General features: G+C 49.6%; 1 long non-coding RNA gene across 1 annotated transcript in view; it reads right to left on the bottom strand.

Moving 5' to 3' along the window:
• Positions 1–214: 214 nt before the first annotated feature.
• The window catches only part of LOC123124123 (uncharacterized), a 14081-nt gene continuing 3082 nt past the window's right edge, over positions 215–11213 (bottom strand). The window contains exons 2-3 of the long non-coding RNA XR_006460987.1: positions 1813–1820; positions 215–227 (exon numbers count right to left, since the gene is read on the bottom strand). This is a non-coding gene — a long non-coding RNA (uncharacterized lncRNA). The remainder of the gene's footprint in view (positions 228–1812; positions 1821–11213) is intronic.

The following is an 11213-nucleotide window of genomic DNA, read 5'->3' as shown; positions in this document are numbered from 1 at the left end:
CGGGGGCTACTGGGCTTTGCGCTCATTATTTACAAATAATAAAGGGCCACATCAATCCCCTGACATGCTGTCGCCACCCGACCAGTGGCTCGGGGGCTACTGCATTGCCTATTCAATGCAGAAAATTCAAAGTGCTCAGTGTTCGGCATGACCGAACTATGACAAGTACCATATGGGAATTATCCGGCATCAAGCTGATATATCACGGCGACTTCTCACGACCCTCTCTCAGGGGCCCGTCCGCCGATCACTATTACCTCTAATATATTACACTGCATTTCTATTCCTATCTATGCTGCCGAGCTAGGAGTTGATCCTCATGCCGATTTCACGACCTGAGTCTCAGAAGCTACTAGGATCAGCGGTTTCATATTTTCTTTTAGGTGCATCTCGGATTTTAGGCCAACAGACACCTTGAGGGCTACTGGCAATACATTTTGGCAGCAAATAAATTTACACGCATCGGAAATAAAATCCGTTAACAATAAGCCCAAGCCCGAGGTGGTGCATCACCTCGGAAGCAGTCCGGCATGCATAAAGCTCGGATGCAAGTGGCTGGCTCTATAGAGGGCATTTCCGGCATTAAGCTCGGCTAACTTCCTTTAAACTTCTTCAAGCCAAGGTGATCTATGACACCTCGTATACAGCCCGGCATTCGAGCTCGGATAGTGTCCGGCGTTGGTGCTCGGCTACAAAAGATACCTTCAAATGCAGTCCGGCGTTGGAGCTCGGATGCAAGAGGACACCGCCGCCGGGGAACAACTTCGAACCCGAGGTGGGTGTAAGAATAACAAGGCATTGATAAAAGCCGATAACTTAAAGGGGCTCCTCGGATACCCGACATATAAACCCTTAGGATTTAATTCGGCGATCCTCAAGATCGAAGATAAGAAGATTAGTTGAACCAGTTTTCAAGACCGACGACCGAAGATGAAGAACAGTTCGGAAGAATCGAGGAGCGTCCCCAACTTGAAGACCGGTTCAGGGGGCTACTGACGGTGTCCAGGACTAGGGGGTACTCACCACGTCGTCTCCCGATTAGTTAGATTGGGCCCAGGAACCCCATGGCCGTATACTCATGGGCAGTTCGGACAGCCGATGACATGCATGAGAAAGATTCCACAAGACTTGGTGACCAAGACAAGGACTCCTCTTGACCAACGTATTCGGCTAGCACTCTTGTTATCCTAGGCCTCTGGTACATTATATAAGCCGGGGCCAGGCTAGTCGATAGATCATTATGACAATACTCATCATACCTCTAGGGTTTAGACCACAACATATGATCTCGAGGTAGATCAACTCTTGTAATCTTTATATTCATCAAGATCAATCAAGTAGGACTCTTGTTATCCTCGGCCTCCGGTGCATTATATGAACCGAGGCAAGGCTAGTCGATAGACAACAATCATGCCATAGGCTAGCTTCTAGGGTTTAGCCTCTACGATCTCGTGGTAGATCAACTGTTGTAATACTCATATCATCAAGATCAATCAAGCAGGAAGTAGGGTATTACCTCCATCGACAGGGCCCGAACCTGGGTAAATATCGTGTCCCCCGTCTCCTGTTACCATCCGCCTTAGACGCATAGTTCGGGACCCCCTACCCGAGATCCGCCGGATTTGACACCGACATTGGTTCTTTCATTGAGAGTTCCGCTGTGTGATCGGCAAAATGATCAATGGCTCGCCCGCAGGTCAACTGCGACGCCGGCATCTTCATCGCTGGCTCGACTGGTCACCTTGGCTCGACCGAGGACTGCGCCCTACCTCTGATCGTCATGTTCGGATGAGGGCCTTCATCAACATCAACTCCGATCTCTATCAAGATCATGGAGGAATCATCCAGGGAGCCCGGGGGCTCAACATCAAAATTGCCCTCGGCGACCGTGCTGTTTTTCTGGACAGCGAACTTGTATCCGCCGCCACCGCCTCCTCAAGTGTCGTTTTAACGATTGCTTCGGTGCAATTGTGCGGAATTGAGTCTACAACAACCCTGGAAAATTTCGTCGAGTTCCGATGGAGGAATCTCTGGCAATCCGTGATATACCGGAGCCCTGTCAAATCTGGACGGGAATCTGGACGAGTTTATGGCGTGGTGTCCAGCTTCTAGCTCGGACGTCCTTTGGAAGATCCAACCGTTGATCAGCTGTGGAATTCTTATATCTACCACCCCTCAAAATTTCAGCTTGATCCGACCGTCCAAACTACGGGAACCTTCCGATTAGTGCATCACTTTTCGGATCTGTTTTCTGCGCGAGAATGAATCCGACCCGAATTCATCTTTTTAATGAACGGGATTTCGGACATCCTTTTTGAGGGAAGTTTTGCATGGGGTATTGTGTGTTGTTCCCAAACACATCCCGCTGATTTTGAAGTCTTTTCCAATATGATCTTCACCATCGCGATGGTGTCAAACCAGCCCGACAACATTGCTCTACGGCTGCCGACCTGCGCTAGACACGTTGTCACTTTATTGAGCTGAGCTCAACTTCTTCGGATAATCATCTCGGCAAGCCGAACAAGAGTTCGGCATCGCGAAGGATAAATCAACACCAACATCGCCGCCCCACGGATTACATGGAGCGGGCACACCGGCATCGCCGCATTGTCACTTCATCAAGCCGGCATTGACCACGTCAGGACCTGCATCAGCAGGGCCGCACTCTTGCTCCTTCAAGCCGGTGTCCATCACGCCGACCTACTTCAACTCATCGGCTGACATCGAGGCTTCGACATCTCGGCTGGACCGGGGGCTTCACCATCTCTTCATCAACCTACTCCGGAGACTTCGGCGTCACTAGCCGACCAGCTCCGTCACGTTAGCTGGACGGAGGGCTTTGCCTCGGCGAGCCAACCTTTGCCAACATCGCCATGCCGTCGCTTTATCGCCCATCAGCCAATGGGTGTGCGGGTCGAGTCCCAATTTTGGGAAACACCTTTCTTCGGATTGCTACAACAAATAAACCAGGTGTTATTAATCCTAGTATTTTTTGCTTGATTGGGTTCATTTTTCCCAAGGAATTACTACTCTGGTTTGTCCATCATATGTACGCAGGTCTATCAAATGGTGGCCGCATTAACGACGGTCGCATGGTGGTTCAGTCAGTTCCCATACATAGTCCGGCAAACGCCGCATCCGGAACTCGGACCGACCTGTGAATTCAAGCTTTGCCACGCCTTTACCGCATCACGCCGACGCCCTGCATCGATATTGACTTCGGCGCCAGGCCATATTTCTTTTATTACTCACTTTGCATAAATTATTTATTATGCAACGATTTTTTTATTATTACTATTATCTCCGGTTTGCACTATTTTTTGTGCACAGGAAAATGATCCGGGTTGGGCAGTATCGTCAACTCGGCGTACTGACATACCGCCTCACCTCGGCTGGACGGGGTGCTTCGTCAACACTTCATTACCCCTTGTCGGGGACTTTGGCATCACTCTACCGGCCTGCATTGACCGTGCTATGTCACCACTTTGGAGTGCTGAGCTCTATGCTCCGCCACCTCGGGACCGGCTTGCGGGATGGAACCTTGTCCCGCATCAAGCTCGGACCGCGTCATCAATACCGAACACATTAGCCAGCTAAGTTGCTTTCATGCTCAAAGTTTTAAATTTTTAACTTGTGTTCGGTTCGACCAAGCATTATACTTTTTTGGAAAAAAGTTGCTTGTAAAAAAGCTCCTTGTCAAAACCTTGTTTGTAACACACAAATTCAAATACCCAGTTCACTTGGGGGCTTCCTTTATGAAGCTTTTCCTCTTGCATATGATTATACTTGTACGGCTTCGTTCCTTGTTCGTGTATTACGCCACAATATGCACCATATTGACTTAAGCGATTTGCAAGCTGGGTTGCCTCGCTCCTGTGTTTACCCCTACGTTCCCGATTGTTCGGCTAGGGAGTAAAGGGACCACCTCTGCGATTGTCACGATCGGGTCATCCGAGCCGGACCTCAGACAGGGTGAAGCCGAAAGCTAGCGCTCTTATTGTTTTCAATTATGGTCGGCACACAACGGAACTCATGAGTACAAAAAATCTATTGCACAAGTCTCATAGTAACAATGAGCACCGAAGAAAGGTATCGGTGCGGGTACTATTTTCTTCGAAGATGCTTCTTACACTTTGTCAGTAATATAGCATAAGTTCCCTGAGCGCGCTTTGTCCATTACAGCCTGATGGCCTGATTGCCTGGTTATCGGAAACACCGTCGATATTCTCGACAGGTGGAGTACATAACACTTTTCGGCCATTGATCGAAGAGGGAGAAGCCGACGGTCGGTTAAGACGCGTATAAAGTTCGGGTGAACACAAGTATGATATAAGTACTTTGGTACATACAATCATTATACATAAAATTCTTTTACCCAAGTCACTTGGGGCTCTTAAATTTATATGAGCCCTTTTATAATAAGTGTTCTTCTTCTTAGTCGTTACAAAGTTTATTATTATTATTACTACTATTATTATTTATCACTCCTTTTTTCGACACGAGTGTGTGGTCACTAGCCGGGGAGCCTAATTTCTCTCTCAAAGCCGCTAGAGTTTAGTTTGCTAAACTGGCCTAACGACAAGTACTCCGCCTTCGGGATAGGAGGTTGAAGCCTTAGGCTGACCCGCTTGAACTCTTGAGATAGGATGTGTCATCTTAAAGCATGACAGAAGCACCTTTTTTCTAAGACCAATTTTCGATTCGGCACCGAACACTTGATCTAGTTCGGGCGTCCAGTTTTTACTGAAGTTTTCGGTTTTCCAAGCCTATGGCACTTTTAAACTATTTGTGTGTTTCCAGCATTAGTCTCGCAGTGCAACGCGGACACCTTTAGGGATTTGACAAAAAGATTCTCGGATATTGCTATATATGCATCGGTTTTGAATTGTGTCTTCGGTCAATAGTTGGGTTGCCCGGCTCCTGTGCTTGCCTCCTACGTTCCGCTTTGTTCGGCTAGGTGTGCAAAGGGAGAACCACTGCGATTGTGCTTCCAGCTCGCATGGTTAAGCACCTCAGTGGAGAAAGCCGAAAACTGACTGTCACAATAGGCGTAAACTGGTCAGCGATCCGATGACTATGTTAAATGACGGGCCGTTCATAACATTGGCCGAAGTGTTTATGGCTTGACCTCGGATGTCACCGAACACTAACCGGGGGCTCATAGCTAGCTTCCCCAGTTTAAAGCTCCTATGACTAAGCGAAAGTTATAAAGCCCGCATATCTGATTGTCTCGTTTCCGCTAACACAACCGCCTTCGGGCACCGAGAGTCGGCTAAGGGTTGCTTTGTTATTGCGGAAACACCCTACGTAGTATCTACCATGGTTAGAAGCCGACGATGGGCCACTCTCAACTGATAAACGGTCGCAATGGAGTCAAAATAATGATGTAAAGTACCTGGATACATAGAATCATTACACATAATCTGTGATTTTACTCTAGATATCGATCCTTAATTCGGCCACCGGTGCCCACATTAAGGCTCGGGGGCTACTGGGCTTTGCGCTCATTATTTATAAATATTAAAGGGGCACATCGATCCCCTGATGTTGTGTTGCCACCCGACCAGTGTCTCGGGGGCTACTTCATTGCTTATTCAATGCAGACAATTCAAAGTGCTCAGTGTTCGGCTTGACTGAACTATGCGCATACGCATCTTCGGACAATAATAGGTACCATATGGACCTATCCGGCATCAAGCTAGTATATTGGGGCGACTTCTCATGACCCTCTCTCAGGGGGCCCGTTCGCCGATCACTATTATCTCTAATATATTACACTGCGTTTTTATTCCTATATATGTTGCCGAGCTAGGAGTTGATCCTTAGGCCGATCTCACGACCTGAGTCTCAGAAGCTACTAGGATCAGCGGTTTCATATTTTCCTTCAGGTGCATCTCGGATTTTAGACCGACACACACCTTGGGGCTACTGGATATACATATACTGGCTATATATCTCGGCAGAGAATAAATTGCACCAATCAAAAATATTCACAAAAAATCAGCCCGCTGTCGGGTGGTGCACCACCTCGGAAGCAGTCCGGCATAAAGCTCGGGCGCCAGTGGCTGGCTCCATAGAGGGCATTTCCGGCATTGAGCTCGGCTAAACTCCTTCAACTTTTTAGAACCAAGGTGATCTATGACACCTCGGATACAGTCCGGCGTTGGAGCTCGGACATAGCCTGGCGTTGGAGCTTGGATACAGTCTGTCGTTGGGGCTTGGATATAGTCCGACGTTGGAGCTCGGATACAGCCCGGCGTTGGTACCCGGCTGCAAAAGATACCTCAGATACAGTCCGGCGTTGGGGCTTGGACGCAAGAGGACACTGCCGCCCGGGAACAACTTCAAACCCGAGGTGTGGCATAAAAATAACAAGGCATTGATAAAGGCCGGAAACTTAAAGGGGCTCCTCGGATACCCGACGTGTAAACTCGTCGGATACACTTCGGCGATCCTCAAGACCGAAGAGGAGAAGATTTGTTGAACCAGTTTTCAAGAGCGACGTCCAAAGATGAAGAACAGTTCGGAAGAATCAAGGAGCGTCCCTAACTTGAAGACTAGTTCAGGGGGCTACTGACGGTGTCCTAGACTACGGGGTACTCACCACATCATCTCCCGATCAGTTGGATTGGGCCGAGGACCCCATGGCCGTATAATCATGGGCCAATTCGGACAGCTCCCGCATACAAGGAAGATTCCACAAGACTTGGTTATCAAGACAAGGACTCCTCACCACCGGCGTATTCGGCTAGGACTCTTGTTATCCTAGGCCTCTGGTGCATTATATGAACCGAGGCAAGGCTAGTCGATAGACAACAATCATACCATAGGCTAGCTTCTAGGGTTTAGCCTCTATTATCTCGTGGTAGATCAACTCTTGTAATACTCATATCATTAAGATCAATCAAGCAGGAAGTAGGGTCTTACCTCCATCGAGAGGGCCTGAATCTGGGTAAACATCGTGTCCCCCGCCTCCTGTTACCATCCGCCTTAGACGCACAGTTCGGGACCCCCAACCCGAGATCCGCCGGTTTTGACACCGATAGCGGCCCCCGGATCCGGAGGCGAAAGCGCCTAATAGGGTTAAAGGCTCCCAAGAGGATAACTCCGTGTGGGATGTTGATAGCAATCCAGAACGACCTCGCCGGACCAAGTCTCAGGCCGCTTCGTAAGTACTAGAATCCGCAAACATATGGCCTTCCTTGTTTGTAGTATTAACATATTGTAAACCTTGTTACTGCAGTCCGGCACGCGATGGCACCCCGCACTCCTCGACTGAGGATTCGCTGGACTCGAAGGAGATGGCTAGCATATCCCCGCGACCTGCTCATTCCGTCTCACCCAAGGGTGATGACGAGGTGGTGTCCAAAAAGACTTTCCCATGCCGGGGGGAGATTCTGGAGGTCATCGGGGCGAAGCCCCAAGATGACTTTTCGGACGCCGGACGTGCGGGGAGATTCCGGAGGTCATCGGGGTGAAGCCCCAGGATGACTTTTCGGCCGCCGGACTGCGAGGCGCCTCTATTGTGGATGAACATCGTGTCCTTATGGACACGGTGATAGAGAAGGTTCAGGTCGTCAATAGCGGACTAACCGAATCCTGCACTAGTCTTCTAGCGGGCTTTGAGGTAAGTAATGTGATTGTAAGAAAAATATCACAGTATAGACGGTAGCCCCTGATGCTTTGTTTGGTGTTCGGGAAGAAAAGCCGAACAGAGCATCAAGAATAGATATCGCACGAGTCTAATACAAGTTGTCTGTGTGAATAAGCAGGTATCACTTCAGGCTGCCACAACTCATGTTGCGGAGGTCTCCGGACTGAAGCAGAAACTGGAGCGGGCCGAGGAGGAGCTCGGCCTCATGAAGAAGCAGCTAGAGGATAACCGAGGTATGCAATGACCTGTTGGTACATTTCGAAAAGAAAATGAATAGTCGGACCAGACTAAAGTGTCGTAAACATTATTAGGGGCCACGACCGAGGTGGTAGCCCTTAAATAGGCGCTAGCCGAGGCTGAGGGCAAGGCAGCCAAGGAATGCGCCTCGCGTGAGAAGCACGAGGCCCGGGTTGGCGAGGCGTAACAACAGCTCCAGAGTGCGGTAGAGAGATTTGAATCCTTGGAGCGTAATTATAAGTCGCAAGAGTCTGAATTGGCCAAGGCCAGCCAGAGCGCGCAGGATGCACGAGCCGAAGCCCAAAACGCCCTCACGGAAATTCAGGCGGCCAAGAAGAGTACGACGGGTAAGTCTGTCACCATGCGTAGCAAGTATGTAGAAGAAACGTTTTTGTGTACTTATCCTGAATTTGGATTTTCCAGGGGTGTTTACGGATCTGCCGCACAGTATGTCAGATGATGCCGAGCATTATAGAGGGATGTCTACGGAGAAGCTATTCTGGTCCCAACATCTGGGATCCGAACATCTGGTGCCCTTCAGCGACCAGCTAAAGCAGATGGTCGAGCTGCAAAGGTTGGCAGAGCTAGCCATGAAGGACCTGATAGTCCGGCTGTGGCCTGCCGATCCTATACCGAGCAGCTACTTAGGACTTGTGCTGCGGCTTGTGAGTGCCTGTCCGCGGCTCGAAGCCGTGAAGCGGTCGGTCTGTATTGAAGGTGCGCGTATGGCCTTTGCCCGCGTCAAGACGCATTGGGCGAAGCTGGATGCCAAGAAGATGATGACCGAGGGACCGCAGGAAGGCAAGGAGCATCGTCGACCCGAGCACTATTTTGATGGTGTTCTGGAGGGGTCCCGCCTTGTGGCGGAGCAATGTTGGAAGGATGTTATATTCCCATGAGAACATGTATATGACCTTGTCCTGTAATATGGAACAAGTATGTTATGTAGTATAATGCTTATGATTTAAATTTTACGTCCTGTGCGGCCGTTTAATAAATCTGAGGGTTGACTAGTCATCGGCTTCTGCCCCCACGTAGATAGTACGGGGGTGTTCGGGATGAATCTAAACACTCTTTACTCCACATTCTGGTCTTTAAAGGAGGTGTTTAGCGCAAGGAACAGGGCAATCAGACAATGCGGCCTTTACCGCCCTCACTTAGCCATAGGAGTTTGACAATTAAGAAAGTTGGCGAAGCCCCTTGTGTTGGGATGGCCGAATTAGGGGCGTTTATTCACGCCTAATCGGGAGAACCGATTCTTCGCGAGAAGAAGAAAAAATCTCCAACGATTTGGAACCTCACGAACAGCTGACCGGCTCTGGCCACATCATCACAGTCAGTCTTCGGCTTTCTCTACCGAGGTGCTCGTCCGGAAGAACCGGGACACAATCGCAGTAGTTCTCCCTTTACTACCCTAGCCGATGTAGCGGAACGTAAGGTAGTAAGCACAGGAGCCGGGCAACCCAACTATTGACCAAAGACATGATTCGGAGCCGATACATATAATGCTATATGTTCGGGTTGCCGAACTATACTGTAAAAGTGTTCGGACTTTTATTGCCGTGATGCGGGGTGTAATGAAGCCTCTGGCGTAGTAATATGTACCATGGTGTACGTGTGCAATTAGTAATTAATACCGAGGTGAGGAAACGGGAAAATGAAGTAATAAGCTGACGCTACCGTGTATTCACCATTATGGTGTAACTAGTACGTCGAGGCGTACTTTGTACAAGTAATGCGAGAAGCAAGTATGGCTATTTAACACGCCGCCACCAAGGGCGAGCTACATGCGAGTATGAAAAGCAATTATGGCAATAATTTAATAGAGACCACAATGGGATTCCCTTGTAAGCCAGGGCTCCTTGCCTCATTGGTGTGTTCTGCCAGCGGGTTGTCCGTGTAGACATCGAAAAGAGATGAAAACCCATAAAAAGGAAAAAGTAAAAGCATGCGAATCCCAGAGTCGGTCAAGCCGTACTGTGGATTGCGAACGAGTTATGCCTCCGTCAATACCCATGGCGTTTTCAGTTTGTAATTTTATGTACGCACGGTATTTAATGCCGTGGCCTCATCGGGGCTGGGACGGAGGCCATTTTTGCTAATTCGGCTCGTGACGAGCCGAGCTGTCCTGTTGAAGTGTGGTCTGGACCCTCTTAATGATGTCCAGAGGCTCGGCAGACGGATTATAATGCTGCTTGAAAAGGCCGCTCTGTACCTCTGCTGCTAGGGCGGCGGTGTGTTCCTCTGTACGGAGGGAGCGTTCCGTGTTTCCATTTACAGTAATGATGCCATTTACTATAATGATGCCACGTGGACCGGGCATCTTGAGCTTGAGATAAGCATAGTGTGCTACTGCGTTGAGTCTGGCAAACGCGAGGGGTCCAGCGTGATTGAGCCCGTAAAGCGGGCCTCTACGCCTGGTATGCCTCCTTTAATGGTAATCTTTGTTGGTTTGATTCGCGAGGGGTTAATGCCCATCTTCCGCACTGTGTCCTGATAAAGCAGGTTGAGGCTGCTACCACCGTCCATTAGGACTCGTGTTAGGTGAAACCCATCAATAATTCGGTCGAGGACTAGTGCGGCTGAACCGCCATGGCGGATACTAGTTGGATGATCCCGACGATCGAAGGTGATCGGGGATGGTGACCACAGATTGAATTTTGGGGCGACAGGCTCTACCGCGTAGACGTCCCTAAGTGCTCTCTTACGGTCCCTTTTGGGGATGTGCGTAGCGTATATCATGTTCACCGTTTTGACTTGAGGGGGAAATTTCTTCTTCCCCCCAGTGTTGTGCTACCGGGGCTCTTCGTCCTCGTCCTCACTCTATGATTCCCCTTCCTTGTTTCTGCTGTTTATCTTGCAAGCTTGTTTAAAGACCCAGCAATCTCTGTTAGTATGGTTGGCCGGTTTGCCTGGGGTGCCGTGTATCTGGCAAGGACGATCGAGTATGCGGTCCAAGCTGGATGGTCCTCCGCTGCTCCTTTTACAGGGCTTCTTTCGCTAGCCAGACTTGCAGCCACAGAATCCGGCGTGAATTGTAGTGTCATCGGTGTTATCGCCATTGCTTCGGTGTTTGTGTTTGTTGCGTCGGAGTTTGCCGGTGCTGCTTTTGGCCTCGGAGGGACCTGTTTCGCTGGCTGTGTTTGTACTGCGAGCCAGCCAACTGTCCTCTCCCGCGCAGAAGCGGGTCATAAGCGCCGTAAGGGAGGCCATGGACCTCGGCTTTTCCTGGCCGAGGTGGCAGGCGAGCCATTCGTCCCGAATGCTATGCTTAAAGGCCGCTAGGGCTTCAGCGTCCGAACAGTCAACAATCTGGTTCTTT

This window comes from Triticum aestivum, chromosome 5D (genome assembly GCF_018294505.1).
Source record: "Triticum aestivum cultivar Chinese Spring chromosome 5D, IWGSC CS RefSeq v2.1, whole genome shotgun sequence".
In the NCBI taxonomy this organism is placed as follows: domain Eukaryota; kingdom Viridiplantae; phylum Streptophyta; class Magnoliopsida; order Poales; family Poaceae; genus Triticum; species Triticum aestivum.
Note: the sequence above shows the minus strand (reverse complement) of the source record. Positions and strands in the feature narration are given on the sequence as shown.